General features: G+C 39.0%; 1 pseudogene across 1 annotated transcript; it reads left to right on the forward strand.

The window, feature by feature from the left end:
• The first annotated feature begins 17,492 nt into the window (after positions 1–17,492).
• LOC147630487 (hydroxycinnamoyl-CoA:piscidic acid hydroxycinnamoyltransferase-like) lies at positions 17,493–18,488 on the forward strand (annotated as a pseudogene). Its single transcript, XR_015267709.1, has 2 exons — positions 17,493–17,958; positions 18,129–18,488. The product of XR_015267709.1 is annotated as a hydroxycinnamoyl-CoA:piscidic acid hydroxycinnamoyltransferase-like (transcript).
• Positions 18,489–21,170: the final 2,682 nt, after the last annotated feature.

Raw genomic sequence — 21,170 nt, forward strand, 5'->3', positions numbered from 1 at the left:
TTAGGAATTTATGATGGAATCCTTGGGATGGATTGGTTAATTGCAAACAAAGCTAACATTCATTGTAACCAGGGGAGTATCACTTTTGAAAATGAGCATGGCCAAGTAATATCTATTCAAGGGATCACAGGAAAACCTAAATCTAGGGTAGTTAAGGCAAAACATCTTCTCACAAGGGAACACGCAAGGGTCAGCAAGTTTTCTTAGTCAAACTCAACAAAGTCATTGAACCTAGTATGGAGACAGAACTCTCTTGGCTCCAAGAATTCTCTTACATCTTCCCTGATGAGCTTACAGGGTTACCACCTCCTCGAGAAGTCGACCATGAAATCGAGGTGATCCCTGGAGCTCAACACGTCTCAAAAACTCCCTATAAAATGTCCCTTCCTGAAGCCATTGAACTTAAGGAGCAACTTTCCCAACTCATTGAACAAGGATTTGTACACCCCAGTAGCTCTCCGTGGGGAGCACCTGTTCTTTTCCAAAAAAAGAAGGACGGGACTCTCCGCCTCTGCATAGATTATCAAGGGCTAAATCAAGTCACTATCAAGAATAAGTATCCTATCCCTCGCATCGACGAACTTCTTGACAGGCTTCATGGAGCCAAAGTCTTCTCAAAAATAGATTTGAGGTCTGGATACTATCAGATCAAAGTCAAGGAAGCAGATATACCCAAAACAGCCTTCAATACCCGTTATGGCCACTGTGAGTTTACTGTAATGTCATTCGGGTTAACCAATGCTCCTGCAACCTTCAACCGCCTAATGCAAGATATATTCCGCTCTTACTTGGATAAGTTTGTGCTTGTTTTCTTTGACGACATCTTAATCTACTCCAAATCAATGGAAGAGCATGAGGAGCATGTGCGTAGAGTTCTGCAATTGCTGCGCAGACACAAACTCTATGCCAAGAAGAGCAAATGTACCTTCTTTACTCATCAAATTGAGTATCTTGGATTCATCGTCTCCAAAGATGGCATCTCAGTAGACCCCGCCAAGGTCAAGGATATTCTAGAATGGCCACCCCCTAAATCAGTTCGTGAAGTTCGTGGATTTTTGGGAATCACGGGTTGGTATAGGATTTTTATCAAAGATTATGCCTTGGTAGCTGCACCTTTGACGGATCTTCTTAAGAAGGATTGCAAAATAGTGTGGCTGCCAATCCATCAAAACAGCTTTGATCAACTGAAAGTCATTATTACTTCTGTCCCAGTCTTAAAGCTTCCTGATTTCTCCAAGGAATTTGAAGTGGTTACCGATGCTAGTAGTCTAGCACTTGGTGGTGTCTTAGGCCAAGAAGGAAGACGAGTCGCTTATACTTCCCGCAAGCTGAAGCAATATGAAGCAAACTATGCCACCCATGATTTGGAACTCTTAGCAGTTGTTCATTGCCTCAAATTATGGAGACATTATCTCTTGGGGGGCAAATTCCAGCTTGTAACTGACCACAAAAGTCTAAAGTGGATCTTCACTCAACATGCGGCAAAGGAGATGAATTGAAATTCTACAAGAATATGACTTCGGCATCAAATTCCGCCCTGGGAAAGATAACGTGGTAGCAGATGCACTTAGCCGCAAATCTTTCTTGAGTGCTATTTCAATGCCAAATAATCCCATTCTGGTCAAGGTGGAAGAAGTCTCATCTCATGATCCAGATTATCAGAGGATGATAAAGTTAGTAGAAGAAGGGGGACATTCAGAGAAAGAGAAGAATCTAATCAAGAGATACTCCACTCATGAAGGAAGCCTCTACTTCAATCACAGGCTATGTATCCCTAAGGATCCTGCTGTAAAGAAACTAATCCTCCATGAAGCTCATGATAGCCCTGCTCTGCAGGACACCCAGGTTATGCAAAAACATTAAATGCTGTAAGAAGGAGCTTTCATTGGGCAGGCTTGAAAAATGATGTGCTTCGGTACCTGAAGCAATGTCTCTCATGCCAAAGGATCAAAGCTGAAAGGGTCAAGATGCCTGGAAAACTTCAACCCTTAGATATTCCCCAAATGAAGTGGGAGTGCATTAGTATTTTGTCACAAGTCTCCCCACTGTTCAAGGAGGATATGACTCCATTCTAGTAGTAGTGGACTTACTTACCAAAGTTTATACCAGCAAAGAAGACCTTCAAAGCTTCTGATGTTGCTCGAATATTCATCAAGGAAGTCCTCAAACTTCATGGTCTCCCAAAAAGGATAGTAAGTGATCGGGATTCTGACTTCACTTCAAAATTCTGGCAGTCTTTATTTCAAGCTCTGGAAACTCAACTTTGCTTTAGCACAGCTTATCATCTAGAGACCAATGGCCAAACTGAGAGAGTCAATCAAGTAATTGAAGACATTCTCAGAGCATACTGTGGACGGGAACCCAGAAGGTGGATTCAATACCTTCCTCTGGTAGAATTTGCCTACAATGCGTCTTATCATCAAAGCATAGGAATGTCACCATTCAAGGCACTCTATGGGCAAGAATGCCTGTCTCCTCTAAATTTCTCTGATCCCATCCAGGAAAATGAACGAAGAGATGGAGGAACAAACCAAGGCGATCCAAAAAGATATTAAAGCTGCCCAAGATCGACAAAAGCATTATGCTGACAACAAGAGGTCTGAAAGGATCTTCAAGGAAGGAGACAGAGTTCTTCTACGAGTGCGACCCAAACGAAGTTCTCTATCACTTGGAAAATATAAGAAGCTCAGCCCTAGGTATTGTGGTCCCTATACAGTTATCAAATGTCTAGGTAAAAGTGCCTATAAACTCCAACTCCCAGTCCATATCAAAGTCCATAATGTATTTCATATAAGTTTGTTAAAACCATATGTCCCCAGTCTCGATCATATTCTTGATGATGAACAAGTTGTAATCCCTACTCAAGGAGTCCTTGAATTACAGCCCAGTAGCATCATAGATTCTAGGGAAAGGCAACTCCGAAATAGAACTCTTGTAGAACATCTAGTTCAATGGAAAGATTACCCTGAAGAGGATGCAACTTGGGAAGATGAAGCTACACTCTTAAAGGATTATCCCCAATTCTTGACATCTCGATTTCTTTAAGGGGGGAAGGATGTAACATACCCATCTTCACTAATAAAGAAATGTCTATGTAATTATGAGTTTTTATGGTATAAAAATCAATGATTTTATTATTTGAATCATTTCTACTTAGAATCTTCAAATTTTGAGCCCATATTTGGAATCTGCAGCGATTTTATCCTAATATAGGATTTTACAGCATCCAAAACGGACACCGGATCAAGCCTATACGCTAATTTCAATCATTTCAGCGACCTTTAAACCTTAATAAATCCACGACCGGGCGTCCGATTGACGAACGGTCTGAACCCCTACGACCAGGAGAACCTCTCGGACAAAAAAAAAATTCACTCCTCGGGGCGGTCCGACACGCAAATCGAGGCGGACGTCCCAAATTTGGATACCCCGTCCCAAAATTTGGTCCTAACACACTTACTAGGGTGCCTGTACAATGGCCATGCAAGAACCAAAGGACGTCCGCCCACTGTATGGTCCACGCGTACCCCTACGTGGACACCCATGCTGCCCTAGACCAGATAAGGTACATGCGTACCACGCGTACCCCTACGTGGACACCCATGCTGCCCTAGACCAGATAAGGTACATGCGTACCACTCCTTTCCCGGACAACCGACACCGTACTTTTTCCCTAGACCCATGCAGGCCACTGATCCATAGCCTTTGAAGGTACACCGTCCTTTCGTCCTTGCTTTGCGTAGCGCCCGTACCCTCACCCCTCAGCTATATAAACCCCCGGGGTGCTCCACAGACGGCACGCATTTCTGTGTAGCATATGCCCTGTTGTACCGCCGTCCGTACCGCCGTCCGTCCCTGTGTAGCGTACTTGCTGCAGTACAGCCACCCCTCTCACACCCCCTCATTTGGCTCTTTTCAGATAAGCTAAAATTCCTCCATCCCCCTCTTCCTTAGAGGCAGTGTCCTTAACTCTTCTCCCCCCCGTGTGAAGAGACTTCCAGCAGCCCCTCCTGGCCCTCTCCACGTTTTTGCCCTTAAGGACATCTCACAATCCCCCCCCATTTGCGTAGACTTTAATAAGGGTTTTTTGCCTCAAGAAAGGGTTCGTGCGCCATATTCTTTTGCTCATACGGTGAGCAAACGAGCTCAGAATTCAGATCCGACTGAAGCGTTTCGATCGCAGCAGCGAGCTCTACAAGGCGACGCCTAAGATGGCCTCATCTCGGAGATGACAAAATATTGCCTCAAGAGGAGCACGTAACAACGAGATGGGGGAAGATGCGCCCAATGCGGCTCTAGTCCTCCCTTTTCAAGCCCCTCAAGGAAATGGTGCCCAGGTTAGCTTGGTTAATTTTTAAAAGAAGAGATTTTTCTTAAATTAGTGTTAATGAATGGTGTCTTTTTCTTTTAAAAAATGAAGACATAAAAATTATATGAAGTTACGAATTATGTGATGTATTCGATAAATTGCGTTGAAATTATTATCTTCATGAATTGTGAATGCTATATTTAGTAAATTGCATTGAAGTTGTTATCTTTAGAATTCAAGATTTTTTTTGGCTTCAACGCTAACTCCGTTCCGTGCTTGTGTAGCCGAGCGACGTCGTTAGCAAAGCCCGGGAATGGCCCAAGGTATCCCTCATACCTTTGGGAGAATAAGGATCGCCGATTGAGGCGAGAGATTATGAGGCTGCCTAGTTCTGAGGGCCCAGGCTAGTGCGGTAAATAAGCCCATCCTAGTGTGCAGACATCCCTCTGAGGGGTGGGAGGATCGAGCGATGGAGCCTGAGAGGGCGACAGGCCGGCTTGAGTCCTCGCCAGCGGCCGACGATGAGGTGTATGGTCCCGTAGGGTTTTGCCCAGCATGTAGAGGATAGAAGGCCGAATTCTAGATCATCGGTAGAATAAGAATAAGAGAGCCGGTTTGGCTTGTATGGAATTGGTTCATGTATAAACTTTTTATATAATTACATCTTGTCTTTGGTATGATTGTATTGTGTAAGAAGGTTGTTTTAACGAACCTTGTGAAAAAGGGCCTTAATTAAGGAATATGTTTATTTATGTCAAACAGTGTGGTAGGATTAATTAGAAAACAAATTGATGCGTGAGTAGGGTGAAAAGTGGGAGGATGGAATGCCCTGACGGCACCATCCTATGGACGGGTGGACCCGATTAGTCGGGTAGCTTTCCAACAGATTAAGTGAAAGCCCTACGTTAGATAGTTAGGTTCTTGGGCAAGTCTATTATAGAAGACTAGGCCAGCGGCTGTGCCTTGCATAAGATGAGAAAAAAAGCGTTGTCTCTAGAAATCAAGTCTAGTAGTTGCCCAATTTATGATCAATTGCCCTATGGGTGATTTGATGTTTAGAAAATCATGCTCTCCCTGCGGGATAGAGCTAGGTCATACCTATGAATCGTATCCTTGAATCTCTACAGGATCAAGGTGTCGATGAATAGGAAATTTTTCCCAAGATAAGACTTAGCGGACTATCTTAAGTGTTTCTCCCATTTTAGAAGGAAGGAACCTTACATGTTGAAGCTTAATAGTGTTTTATGCCATGTTACTCTACTCCTCTCCCAAGAGCCAAGAACTGTGAATCTCTTAATAATTAACTAGTTTTCGACCATTCCCTTTTCTAAAGATTTGGTGGCCACTCTTGTTGCAAACAAGAGTAGATCCCTCAAACCATCAAGCTAAAGGAAAGCTCCCAGAATTCATGTAAGTTAGAAATCTTATCTTTTTCTTTATTCTTTTAATGGTTTTCTAATTTTTGTTTTGTTTGAAATGATAAATGGATGCTGTGCCTTGTTGGAAAGGCTTTCCCCCTCTCTCATTCTTAAAATCAGCCCTTCTCTATCCTAGTTAAGTAATCTAATTGTTGGAATTAAACTTTTCATATTATTCTCTTTTAAAAGTGAAAATTGATTAGTCTAGAATGCTTTAAACCAATTGGGGTTAATTTTTAAGTAAATTAAAGTAGGGAAAATTAAAAAATAGTCAACCATACAAAGGAGGTTATGGTGAAATTTTCTAAAATTTTATGAAATAAGGTTCATCTTTTATTATTCTAAAATAATAATCCCTATTGTTTGTGTATTCTAAAAGTGTCATTTTCATTCTATGCATAGAAAAATGCATAGTAGAAATATATTTATTCTAAAAGTGTTATTTCCATTAGATTTAAAATTATGCATAGAAAAATGCATAGTAGAAATATATTTCATCTAAAAGTGTTATTTCCATTAGATTTAAATTCTATGCATAGAAAGATGCATATTGATTATTATTTTTATTATAAAAGAGTGATTTTCATTAGATTTAAATTCTATACATAAAAGGATGCATATTGATTTTTTTTAATTATAAAAGAGTAATTTTCATTAGATTTAAATTCTATACATAGAAAGATGTATATTGGATAATTTTTTTATTATAAAAGTGTTACTTTCATCAATATTGATTTTTATGCATAAAATGATGCATAAAAGAATTGTTTTTATTATAAAAGTGTCACTTTCATCATTATTGATTTTTATGCATAAAATAATAATTTTTTTATTATAAAAGTGTTACTTTCATCAAAATGGATTTTTATGCATAAATAGATGCATAAAAGAATATTTTTTTATTATAAAAGTGTTACTTTCATCAATATTGATTTTTATGCATAAAATGATGCATAAAAGAATATGTTTTTTTATTATAAAAGTGTTACTTTCATCAAAATGGATTTTTATGCATAAATAGATGCATAAAAGAATATTTTTTATTATAAAAGTGTTACTTTCATCAATATTGATTTTTATGCATAAATAGATGCATAAAAGAATACTTTTTTTATTATAAAAGTGTTCCTTTCATCAAAATGGATTTTTATGCATAAATAGATGCATAAAAGAATATTTTTTATTATAAAAGTGTTACTTTCATCAATATTGATTTTTATGCATAAATAGATGCGTAAAAGAATATTTTTTTATAAAAGTGTTACTTTCATCAAAATGGATTTTTATGCATAAAATGAGTCATAAAAGAATTTTTTTTTGTAAAAGTGTTACTTTCACTAATTTTGATTTTTAGGCATAAATAGATGCATAAAAGGATTTTCTTTTATGTAAAAGTGTTATTTCCATAGAAGTTGGATTTTATGCATAAATAGATGCATACATAATTTTTAAATCAAAACAAGAGTTCTCTTTAATCCTTTGTTTAAATCCCATGAATATTGGAAAATGAATAAGTAAATACTTAGTGAAAGAAAATTATACCGTTTCATATTCTCTAGGATGATAATGAGAAAATTCAATGAAGCTAACAAAGTCTGAATTTTAGATAAATGATTAATTTCTCATAGGAATTCGTGATTAGTTTTGAATTCAATTAAGTAAAATATTCAATGAATGAAATTCAGTAAAGTAGTAATTGAAATATTACCCTTCGATAAAGAGAGTTCAGAGAGAACCTTTCCATTCTAAAAAACTTGAATCAGACTATGACCAAGACATAACTCCTTTGTCAGTTTCAAGAATAGACGATGTAACCAATTCAGGAAAATTCACTCAAATTACCCAACACCGAATTTGAAATCAAGTTAAGACCCTTGATTTTGATCTGAGGATCAAGGTTACATAATTCAGGGAATTCTGTTGGAATTTTAGACCTACGATCTAGAAGTATTGAGATACGGATTTAAGATATACCCATTGTATTCAAAAGAAAATCAAAACTGAAAACTTGCATAGAAACCCTGTTTTCTAAAAGGACTGTCTTACGCCAAAATGCTGGATATGTGTTTTTCTAAGGGAAGTTCGGTTGCAACAACTGGTATTCAAAGGACGACTCACGCGGCAAAAACATGCCCAGGTCTTGACCAACCTGGGTATGGTGTAAAATGGTGTGCTTCCAGTACGATGGGTGAGGGCCGACGAAGCGGTCCCTGAGTGAAGTGCCAGGACACCTAAGGAGGATCTTGGAGGGTTCTGACCAAGCGATGCATGGTCTTGCGGTGCTTAGGACACCCATGCGGATGTCGTGGAAGATATATATATATATAATGACGAGAAAATTATTGTAGTCTGTTACTGAATCTCGTTGGCTGACCTGCTGGTCTCAACGGAGAGTCCAGAGTGATACTGTTTTGTGAGAAGAAACAAGGATTGAATGGAAATTTTGAGTTATGACATCTATATAACCAATAATTGTTTGTCAATGGATTATTTTATAAATTAAAGTTTAAAGAGGAGTGTGTGCATTCTGTATTCTAAAGAAAAAGTTAAGAAAGGCATTCAATTATGGGTGGGTGAGTATTTGTCTGGTTCTACCAATTCCAGTGGTTGGGCGGTGGCTAATACTCGGGCCGGATGGGGTTAGGGTGGAATCAGTAGAGTTTTAATAATAAAATTAATCAATAGGAATACGCTTAGAACTCGAGTAGTTAATTAGAATCCTAAAGACTTCTCTAAAGAATAAATCAATGGCCGTGCCTGATTCAATTAGGAAAAAACGTTGATTCCTTCAAAGTTAAGTCTGTAATAGTTTCCCTTCTATCTGGTTTTATCAGTGCAATCAGGTTACAACTCCATCTTCGTGGTAGTTGATAGACTAACCAAAGTTACCCATCTGATTCCAGTAAAAGAAACCTACACTGTAGTGGATGTGGCCAGAGTGTTCCTCAAAGAAATCTTCAAATTGCATGGTCTACCCAAAAGAATAGTAAGTGATCGAGATCCCAAATTCACGTCAAGATTCTGGACTGCATTTTTTGAAGCAGTAAGAACTTTCTTGGATCTCAACACAGCTTACCACCCCGAGACGAATGGTCAAACTGAAAGGGTGAACCAAGTAATCAAAGACATACTTCGGTCAGGCTGTGGCAAGGAGCCCAAGAAGTAGCTAAGCTATCTACACCTAGTCGAGTTTGCCTACAATGCTTTTTATCACAGAAGTACTGGGATGAGCCCTTTCAAAGCTTTGTATGGATAAGATTGCTTAACTCCATTAACTTGGTCCGACCCATTGATTAGGGTCGAGATGTCCAGACAGATGCTTGATGACATGGAGCAGCAGATGCAGTCAATTCGCAAAGATATAAAAGCTGTCCCAGGATAGACAGAAGCAGTATGCAGATAAGAAGAGGATAGATAGAAAATTCAAAGAAGCAGATATGGTCTTCATTCGAGTATGCCACAAAAGAAGTTCTCTATCTCTTGGGAAGTACAAGAAGTTATCTCCCAGATATTGTGGACCATATCTGATTACAAAGAAAGTAGGTGGCTTAACCTATGAGCTTCTTCTGCCTCCTCATCTCAAAGTATATAATGTATTTCATGTCATCCTTCTTAAAAAGTATGTACCAAGCCCGAATCATGTGCTTGATGATGAAATCTTAACTTCATTAACCACCCAAGGACAGATGGAACTCCAACCTAAAGAAATCCTTGATGTTCGAGAAAAGGTTCTCAAGAACAGAATTCTGAGAGAATTATTGGTCAAATGGAAGTTCTATTCTTTTGAAGATGCCACCTGGGAGAAAGAAGCCAAACTATTGCGAGATTACTCCCAGTTTGTGAGATGAGAACATCTCGCGTTTTTAAAGTGGGAGAGAATGTAAGATTCCTCCCCAATCTCTCAAGATGTCCAGCATCTTGCCCTGTAATCAAATCCCTCTTCAGAAATATAAAAGATCTTGTTTCTACCTGTTTTGGCCTAGAGAGAGAAAATATTCTAGAGAGAGGTTATTCAGAATTTGAATATTTTTGGATGAAAAAATATCTCTTCTTATTAAAATAAGTTCCCCCAAAATAGAAATTCAAAAAGATTTTCATAAGGTGCATTAGAAATCAATTATAATCTGTTCAGAAGGCCTTATCTTAGGGGTCCATATTTTTTGAAAATTTTAAATTAAGGTTTTGAGGGGCCAATTAGATTCATCCAAATGTGTGGAGAAGAGAAATAGAAGAAATAAAAAAAATCCCCCCCAAAAAATGTTTAAATACTCACATAAGATAAAGAGTGGACTAAGGACCAAAGGAAATACTAAAAAAATAGATTTTTGACACCTCACAATGGGAATTCCCCCCTCATGAAGGAGACGCCTATTTCACATGTGTGGTAGAGTTTCAAACTATCAAAAATTGAGATATTTCATCTCTCCTCTCTCCTAATTCAAGTCTAGTTCCCAAAAGTAAGCTAAACTGACCTAAAAATGGCCAAAAATTGACCAAACTGATCTGAAAAATTCTAGAATCAGTTTGTTTGGTTAGGAGCTCACTTTTTCCTATAAATAGAAGCCTCCCCCTTTGTTGAAGCTTAATAGTGTTTTATGCACTGTTACTCTACTCCTCCCAAGAGCCAAGAACTGTGAATTTCTTAATAATTCACTAGTTTTTGACCATTCCCTCTTCTAAAGAACCGCGAGCCCATGCATCGCTTGATCAGAACCCTCCAAGATCCTCCTTAGGTGTCCTGGCACTTCACTCAGGGACCGCTTCGTCGGTCCTCACCCATCATACCGGAAGCACACCATTTTACACCATACCCAGGTTGGTCAAGACCTGGGTAGGTTTTTACCGCGTCAGTCGTCCTTTGAACACTCCCCGGCCAGCTGTTGTAACCGAACTTCCCTTAGAAAAATACATATACCAAATGCTCCGTCCAGCATTCTGGCGTAAGACAGTCCTTTCAGAAAACAGGGTTTCTGTGCAAGTTTTCAGTTTTGAATTTCTTTTGAATACAATGGGTATATCTTAAATCTGTATCTCAATACTTCTAGATCGCAAGTCTAAAATTCCAACAGAATTCCCTGAATTCTATAACCTTGATCCTCACATCAGAATCAAGGGTCTTAACTTGATTTCAAATTCGGTGGGTGATTTGAGTGAATTTTCCTAAACTCGTCACATCGTCTATTCTTGAAACTGACAGAGGAGTTATATCTTGGTCATAGTCTGATTCAGGTTTTTAGACTGGAAAGGTTTCTAGATAGAGGAGTTATATCTTGGTCATAGTCTGATTCACATTTTTAGACTGGAAAGGTTCTCTCTGATCTCTCTTTATCGAAGGGTAATATTTCAATTACTACTTTACTGAATTTCATTTATTGAGTATTTTACTTAATTGAATACAAAACTAATCACGAATTCCTATGAGAAATTAATCATTTATCTAAAATTCCGACTTCGATAGCTTCACTGAATTTTCTCATTATCATCCTAGACAATATGAAACGGTATAAATTTCTTTCACTAAGTATTTACTTATTCATTTTTCAATATTCATGGGATTTAAACAAAGGATTAAAGAGAACTCTTGTTTTGATATAAAAATTATGTATGCATCTATTTATGCATAAAATCCAACTTCTATGAAAATAACACTTTTATATAAGAGAAAATCCTTTTATGTATCTATTTATGCATAAAAATCAATATTAGTGAAAGTAACACTTTTATTAAAAAAAATCTCTAATTATGCCTCATTTTATGCATAAAAATCCATTTTGATGAAAGTAACACTTTTATAATTAAAAAATATTCTTTTATGCATCTATTTATGCATAAAAATCAATATTGATGAAAGTAACACTTTTATAATAAAAAATATTCTTTTATGCATCTATTTATGCATAAAAATCTATTTTGATAAAAGGAACACTTTTATAATAAAAAAATTATTCTTTTATGCATCTATTTATGCATAAAAATCAATATTGATGAAAGTAACACTTTTATAATAAAAAATATTCTTTTATGCATCTATTTATGCATAAAAATCCATTTTGATGAAAGTAACACTTTTATAATAAAAAAATATTCTTTTATGCATCTATGCATAAAAATCAATATTGATGAAAGTAACACTTTTATAATAAAAAATATTCTTTTATGCATCTATTTATGCATAAAAATCCATTTTGATGAAAGTGACACTTTTATAATAAAAAAATTATTCTTTTATGCATCATTTTATGCAAAAAAAAAATCAATAATGATGAAAGTAACACTTTTATAATAATTAAAATTCTTTTATGCATCATTTTATGCATAAAAAATAATATTGATGAAAGTAACACTTTTATAATAAAAACATGATCCAATATACATCTTTCTATGTATAGAATTTAAATCTAATGAAAAACATCTTTTTATAATAAAACAAATAATCAATATGCATCCTTCTATGCATAGAATTTAAATCTAATGAAAATCACTCTTTTATAATAATAAAAAAATAATCAATATGCATCTTTCTATGCATAAAATTTAAAACTAATGGAAATAACACTTTTAGAATAAATATATTTTTACTATGCATTTTTCTATGCATAGAATAAAAATGACACTTTTAGAATACACAAACAATAGGGATTATTCTTTTAGAATAATAAAAGATGAAACTTATTTCATAAAATTTTAAAAAATTTCGTCATAACTTCCTTTGTATGGTTAACCGTTTTTCAAATTTTTCTACTTTAACTTAAAAATTAACCTTAATTGGTTTAAAGCATTCTAGACTAATCAATTTTTACTTTTAAAAGAGAACAATATGAAAAGTTTAATTCCAACAATTAGATTACTTAACTAGGATAAAGAAGGGTTGATTTTAAGAATGAGAGAAGGGGAAAGCCTTTCCAACAAGGCATAGCATCCATTTATCATTTCAAACAAAACAAAAATTAGAAAACCATTAAAAGAATAAAGAAAAAGATAAGACAGCTTAGTCTCGTGCCCCGACATTCGAGGGCGATGCCTCGAGTGGAAAACCCTGCCCCGCACAAGAGGCAGCTACTTCCTCTGCTGCTACCATATGGGAATCCGGTGCGCAGAAGAGGGAGCAATGGGATCTCAAACTTCTCCTCATGTTGGCCACATTAATAAACCCCACTTTTTTATCCCGCCTATGACCTCTCTCAGGTCTGAGGTTTCCAGAGTGTCATCATCCCAAAGCAGTAACGATATGTTGACTTAACATGATTATGAAGATCCGGAAGAGGTGAGTGGTTTGTTTGAAGTTATTCCTAGGGAGGGGAAAGAAGATGAGGTGAGTGACATAAATCTAGAAAGGAGGGATGCCAGTGAAATACATGGATGCATGGGTGTTGGAGAAGAGTTGTGTGGTATTATTGACTTGCTTTTGATAAAGACAGAAACATTAGCAATGATGATGAGTCCAGGTTTGGAATGGGATTTAGTGGAGAGGTAGGGCCAGAGGAGCCTTGTGTTGGTCTATGGGAAGAGATGCCCATTGAGATGGAGAGCCCCAAATAATGTTGATAGATTGTTCATCCGAGAATGGTAACGGTGAGATCAGTGAGAATGCTAGTGAGGAGATGCATTATGAGGCTATGTCTATGGGTATGTACCCATGTTATGAGGATGTTGGTACATGTATTCCAGGTGACCAAGCTGTAGATGAGGAGTTCGTTTATGACTAGGATATTGATGATTTCAGTGAGAATGAGTCAGAAGTGGAGCTTGATCTAGAAGTGTAGGTGAATGTGTAGCATGCATGTACCAGGATTGCCATGTTAAGGAGCAAGTGTCATATCCTGCCTTTGGTTGATGATGATGTTTGTGAAGATTTTGATGATGTGTTGGATGTTTCTATAATGACTCCTTTGCTATGCTGAATCCGACTGTTTTGAGGCCAGGTGATTCCATGGGAATTTATGAGAGCTTGCTAGTGCTTAATGTGCCATCAATGTTTATGGGTGGTGTCTTGAACATACAGGATAGTCAAAAACCTGCTGAGAATTGTATAGATGAAGACATGATGTAGGAACTAGCCCTACACATGCCATTTGATCCAGAAGGGCTGGGGCATGTGGAGGTGATACACGGCTTGAACCCTCATTTTGTGTTTGATCCAGGTGGCAGGCCACACTCTGCAGATGCTAGTATAGAGGATAGGTTTTTGCCAAATAAATGGTTGAGCATGAATGCTCTAACCAAGGAGGGTTGGACAAACTATGATGGGTTTTTTTGTGTCGAGATCTTTGTGCCTAATATATGTGTCCCACCCTAAGAATAAGAATAAGCGCATTGTGTATGGTTAGAAACCTTAGGAATAAGGGTCTGTTGCATGGCCACCTTCTGTTATAGAACTAGTTGTTGTCAGCACTAGCCAAAAGAAGAAAGAGCTCTTGCATGAGTAGTAGAAGAGGGGTAGATGCTCGGGAGCGAGAAGGAAAGCAGAGAGTTGCAAGGAAGCATTGTGGAGAAGAGTTGCATTGGGTGAGAGCATTGTTGCAAAGAAGAGAGTTCTGAGAGAGCCAGGGGAATTCTAAGAGAGTGTTCTGTGTGGAATCTTGTTTGTGATCATTTTGGTTATGGGAAGAAAGCCACGTATGATTTGATCGCATAAAAGACAGCTTTAGAGTAAATTTGTTGAGTTATAACTTTAATATAAAAATCTAAATTCATAGCTGTTATAAGACAAAAATTCATTGCTCGGTACACTTTTTTGAGGACAAGGACTTTACAAGATTAACATACTTGAAGTAGTTTCAAATTTCACAAAATTCAAAATCCCCATTAGTTGAGCAATATACCATCAACATCCCAATCGGTATCTACCAAGGTCTTTGGCTCTAGTCATTTTCGAATCTTCCTATTGTTCACCTTGAATTGTGCTCTGCTAATATCCTCACCTCCCACGATATTGAGGTGCCCTCTAATATTTAGGAGGCTCCAATGTCTACTTGCACCTACAACTTCCACTGGACCACTAGGCAACCGAACGCATATGTCGAGAGGCAAAACAACTTGTTCCTCTGCTTGCATTGGGATCCAACAACTATTCTTTTTCATCCACCGCTCATAATAGAAGCGTATGTGTAGTGTGGCGCGAGCTTTGAGATACCGAAATGAGACACTAGATTATACTATATTATTGCACTTGAATGTGTCATCCTTATGTATCCCTTCTACAGTCCTCCAACCACTGGTCTCCAAGCAAGGCTACCATGTTATCACCTAATAATACCTTCTTGCATACAAACATGGTAGGTTTTTGTGAGAAACAAAATTGATTGAACATCTTGGCAAAAAGATGTATTGGGCATACCCAGCTACGACTCACAGATCGAGAGTTTGCAAACTTCAAAGGCCCTTGTATATCACAAAGCATCTTTGATTTCATGACCATTACAGTCCAAGCATCTGGAATTGGCCATTGTATAGAAGATAGGGGTGGAAATGTGATTATCTGTAGCTTACCAAACCTACGGTCCTGCTTTGGAACCAAATAGGAGTGCCGATAAAAGAAGACCTTTTGCTTAAGAAGTTCTGCACTTGTTTTACAAGAAAACATTACCTGACCAATGTCTGCATGATGCAACGCTTGAAATGTTACGGTAAGGCTTTCCAATGGCTGCTCCTCTACCGTGTTTGAAGGAAAAATATCTACAAACAAGAAATAAGTTGACTTAGATTGAAACATCTCTATCAAAAAATCTCACATGCCCCTTTCTACTTGCGATACTTACAATTGTATGGAAATCGAGTTTGTTGGCGAAGATGGATATCTCATACTGTGTAAACATATTGTACAGTGGCCACTAGTTTTCCATTGCTTGCCTTTTTGAAGCCTTATAAATAACCTTTCCAATGGTGCTCCAGTACATTTTGCCATCGAACTCGGTGAGGCCCGATTGTAGCAGGCTGTAGATAAACCCAAGCGCTCTTACGAAATGCCTCTCCCACCCAAGCACCATCATCGTCCTTCTTGTTGTGCAAGGATATCTCCTCAATCTCATCTTTTGGTCTTCTTGGTGCGGCCATATCTTCTTGGAAGCTAGAGTAGAAAGGTTAGTAAAAAGGAAAGAGATGTGCAGACTAGGGTTTTACGGGAGCCATGAAGATGAAAGAGATGGAGCTCCGAGAAGGGAGGGAGATTAAGATGGAGGAGAAAGTTTAGGGTTTCGGGCTTTGATGGTTTCATTAGGGTTGGGCAAATGAGATAGTGATGGAAGAGGAAGGGAGGAAGAGTTTAATTTGGACGTTCAAGAGGGAAAGCAGACTTGAAAATGAAATTTTTGATTACAATGAAATTTGAGATGGGTAATGTGAGTTTTGGGGGGATCTCGAAAATTTCAAAATTTTAAGGCTTTTTTGAGCCACGAAAATGGTGGGACCATACCTACCCTAAACCCCCTAATTTTTTAAAGGGACAAGTGTAATTATTAGTACTGAAAGCCTAGTCTCCCTCCCTATAGCCTAGTCTCCTTCTCTATATTCAAAGGAGACCAAATGTGCACAATCCTCTATTCCTATTGGTCCGTTGCTAATTACTTTCATTAGTAAAAGGCCCAAAATATGTCCAAATGCTCCCTAATGGGTTTTAGGGGTTTTTTCACCATGGTAATCCACGAAATACACATATTGTTTGCTTGGCGGTCTCCCGCCTCATCTTTTGGAAAGTGCAAGACCGGCCCAAGTGCACATGCAATCTCGCTCACTGCTGTAGGTCTAAGCTAGGGAGAGGCAAGCCTACTATTTCTACCCAAATACAGGAGACAGGCTTCTTGCAAGCTTTTATTCACACCAAAGAAAGGGTCAAATGGAATAGCATGTATATGTCTATGCCCCATGAACCATGGCGCTTTGGACAATAACTCAGAGACGACTAGCCCTTTGGTGAACAAAATATTGAAAAACCCCTTACCTAGGTAAAAAACCTAAGAGACTACCCTGTCGTGGTGGAAGACATCGTCTTGTAGCCATTTGCTAATATCAACCTTAGAAGGGGGCTTACTAGAGCAAAACAGAATCACACTACACATAGAAAAGAGGCCAACTTGACTCCTAATGAGCTCCGGGGAAACTTTTATACATACCTTGTGTTCTCTCGTTTGAACCCTCTGCATCTGCGCATTGAGTCTTGCCATAACCCAATCAGGCAAAGCTTTCTTTCTCTCCCTCTCCCCATCATCTTCAACTCGCAATCGTTTCATATCCTCCCAGTCCCCCCAGACACCGGCATTCTCTGTCGCCTCTTGTGCCCATGCTCTCCCCATTTGGGTCGCCAACGTTCATGCATGCACTGGTCGGCGGGCACAGTCCCCCCAGACACCGGCATTCTCTGTCGCCTCTTGTGCCCATGCTCTCCCCATTTGGGTCGCCAACGTTTATGCATGCACTGGTCGTCATGTGCCCGCCGACGTACGGGGGCATGCACGTGGAGTAAAAGAAAAATCCCCGCAGTGAAGCACGTGCCCCGGAAGAGGACTTTAGAGTCTACATTGTAGAGGCCACGTTGTTTGATTTCGTCGAAGGGTTCACATTGAGGGAGAACGTTTCTTCGTTTGATTTCGTCGAAGGGCCAGCAATCTGCAGCAGCAGGCTTCACATGCATAAAAAGAAGGAGCCCCTCAGCCGCCCTGTGAGGGACATACCCGCACACCAAGCTCCCAACACAGTAGCAAGAGCTACTACAGCTTGTACACACCCATCATCAGCAAGCCGCCAACAAAACACACAAAAAATAAAATCAGGAGCTGCAACGACAGCTGCAATCATGGGAGGAGATCAACCCCGTGTCCACGTCCTGCAGCAATGCATGGTGAAGCCGGCAGCCCGGTCTCCACAAGACTCCCTCTTCCTCTCGGCCGACGACATCGTGTGCCGGAAGATGCCCCACAACCGGAGGCTTCTCTTCTACAGGCTCAGTACCCCACACGACTACCCTCTCCTGGTGGACTGGCTCAAGAGCAGCCTTGGCACTGTGCTCGCCCATTTCTACCCTCTTGCAGGCAGGCTGCACAAGGGCGGCGATGGTAGGCTTGAAGTGGAGTGCAACGATGTGGGTGCTGTTGTGGAAGGGGCCTCCTCCTCCTGCTCCTTCAGAAATCCAACTTCGATACTCAGCCCTTCTTCATGGACCTCGTTTCATGACCCATGGACCTCGTTCCATGGGTCATGCCTCAAGACTATTGTGTGGCTCCTGCCTTATCCATCCAGGTCTGAGTAATATTTGTGGCTCTCTGGATCCCCTCCTCTCTCTTCCCCATCCCCCCACCACTGCCAGTACATTGTACGCACACGCACACGCTCGCGAGTCTGATCTGCTGCTCTTTTAATTTTTTTTTTTCCGTTGGGTTCCTAATATATATATATACATATATATTCAGGTTTCGAAGTTCGAATGCGGTAGCATTGCCCTTGGGATCGCACACAGCCATGTCATTTGCGACGGCAACTCACTATGGCATTTTATGATTTCTTGGGCGGAGTGCGCAAGGGGTGAACTCGTCTCTGTGCCTCCAGTCCATACGCGTAGCCTTCTGAAGATTGACAAGCCGTCACCAGAGAAAGCCGCCCTGCAACTTACGGAGGTTGAGGATGTCGAAGAGAAGGGCAACAATACCGAGAAGAAGAAACTGATGATTTTCCAGTTCAGCAAAGAGATGGTGGGTAGGCTGAAAGAGAGGGCGGGAGGAGAGCGCAGCTCGTATGAGGCTATGTGTGTCCACATATGGAAGCACAACTGAATTCTTCAGTTTCTGAGGCTTTTGTAAAGCTGATTTCCTCTTCTTCTTCTGACGTACTACTCTCCTGAATCAACTCCCTTCCCTTTAGTCATATCTGTTGAAATTAGAGCAATGTGATCATGAGCTATGGTGGATCAAATGCTAGAATCAACATCATTAATAAAGTGATTAGATGATAATTAAGATATAATTAGTGAGTAATTAACAAATAGCTTAATGTCGACATGGATAATCAAAAATCAACAAATTTTTATTTTAATAAAGTAATTAGTGAGTAATTAACAAATAGCTTAATGTAGGCATAGATAATCAAAAACCAGCAAATTCTCATTAGGACAATGCCTCAATTTATAGAGTTTACATCAAAGCATCTAATCCCATTGATTTTTCCTTGATTCACTCCACCTCTTTAGCTTGATTCTCTCCACCTCTCCCAGAATATCTCCACACTTCCTAAATCTTCTCATGCTACCCTTTATTCTCTCCCAGTAGATTCTTCTCACCTTTTCACAGGTTCTTTCACATTTACATATTCTCTTTTACAGCCTCTAACCAAGGGCTTGTTCCCGCACACACCCTATTCACTTGTATATTTCAACACCTCCCCTCAAGTGAATACTCCTAGAATACCTAAACCCTATACCAAGTTTCTCTCTTACTTGATAGTCCGCGACCAGTGTCTACACCTCCCCTCAAGTTAACTTAGCACACTTGGACCCTGTACCAAGTTTCTCTCTTACTTGATAGCTCGCGACCAGTGCCTCAAGTCCTTAAACTCATAGTCCTTGACACACTCTCTCTCTATGTGTCCAAAGCTACTACAAGTGCCCGCGACCTTGACTAAAGTGCTCACACATACATCTATCTACCACGTGGCCTACATCATCGGTGGCTCAGAGGTGGTTTTACTTTGTTGGGGTAGGTTACATTGGGTTGTGGGGTCTCTCTCTCTCTCTCTCTCTCTCTCTCTCTCTCTCTCTCTCAGATATTTTCACATGGCTCCTTACTCTTTGGAGCCTCACATCTTCTCTTGTCTTCAGTCTTCTTGTCGTGGTAGCTTCTCTTCACGCGTCCATGTCTTCCTCTTTTTTCAGTCTTCTTGTGGCAGCTTCTCTTCACGCGTCCATGTCTTCCTTCAATGCTTCCTTTAGCTCTTCTTCTCGGTGTGGATCTTCTTCTTGGAAAGATATGTTCTTCTTCTTTCATGGCTGGGGCCATGAGCTTGTCTGTCAGGTCTTCTTGCTCCATCATGTGAGCAACATGTTTAAATGTTTGTTTGACAGTTCTTTTGGGCTTTTGATGTTTATCTTGTATCATTATGCAATGCAAACCCAAATCTATGCGGGAGGTCTTACCTCTTGCTTTATTTTGGACAAGGGCAGTGTCTGATCCCATATTTACACTGATGTAATGTGCCCAATATATAATGCGTATAGCATTCATTCTTATGCACATTTCCAAATGCAACTCTGGCTGTGAATAATCTTGAATTTGAGTGAGATTTATAGGTATTAATCAAGGGTTAAATGTAAAATGATGATTATCACAAATTTATCAGCACAATTTTACTAGAAATTACATTAAATCAAGGGTAACCAATTTGTACGGAATGGTTGGAGTATCAAACCAACTCCGAATTGCAATCTGAAGTTATAGGGATCTGTATCAGATACCTAATGGTTAATTTAAACCCTCAATTGTATCAAAATACAGTGATTAGTACTGATTAATCACTGATTAATAAATTAATTCTCTTTTTGTATGCAAAAAACAGAGTATGCGGGGAGTCCAGATCTGGTGCCTTAGACTTCAAATGAGCTCAAATGCTTTCAAGGCCATCAATAGCAATGAGTCTAGCAGAGGATTAAGCCAAGAAACACAAGATTTGACCAAATATTGAATACTTAATCTCTGTTTTACCAAAGTCACCTGCGGATTTGATGAAGAGCTTGGATCTCACTGTAGACTTGATCAAATTGAATTCTAACTTCGTATCCAAAACATAGTAGGTTGATCAAAATAATCATAGATTTTAAAATAACAATCTCTACACTTCTAGATTATATGTTGTAGAGCATGCTTGAAAACCCCTGGAGCTATGAGGAATTAGAGCAATTTGATTGGATGAAGACAAGATCTGCAAATTTATCAGAAAAAACTGCACTGCAGAAAATCGCGATTTCTCCTTCGTCCGGCGCGGCAGTTTGCTACATTGTTTCGACTGGCTGGAGCACAAGGGTTATGGCTAGCTAGGGTTAAAAGGGTTTGGCCTAATGTTGAGTGTGCAAGGAGCTAGAGCTCCTCCACTAGAGCTGGGGGTATAGAGATGAGTTGAAAAATAACTAAAAATTTGATTAATTTCTAATTATCTACTAATCCTAACTAATTAGATAATGGGCTCATAAACCTGATGGATTCTAAGCATGGCTCTGATACCATGTTGAAATTAGAGAAATGTGACGAGCTATGGTGGATCAAATGCTATAATCAATATCATTAATAAAGTGATTAGACGATAATTAAGATGTGACAAATAGCTTAATGTAGGCATGGATAATCAAAAACCAGCAAATTCTCATTAGGCCAATGCCTCAATTTATAGAGTTTACATCAAAGCATCTAATCCCACTGATTTCTCCTTGATTCACTCCACCTCTTTTGCTTGATTCTCTCCACCTCTCC

This window comes from Cibotium barometz, chromosome 16, assembly GCF_041138505.1.
Source record: "Cibotium barometz isolate CiBa-2024 chromosome 16, ASM4113850v1, whole genome shotgun sequence".
NCBI lineage: Eukaryota > Viridiplantae > Streptophyta > Polypodiopsida > Cyatheales > Cibotiaceae > Cibotium > Cibotium barometz.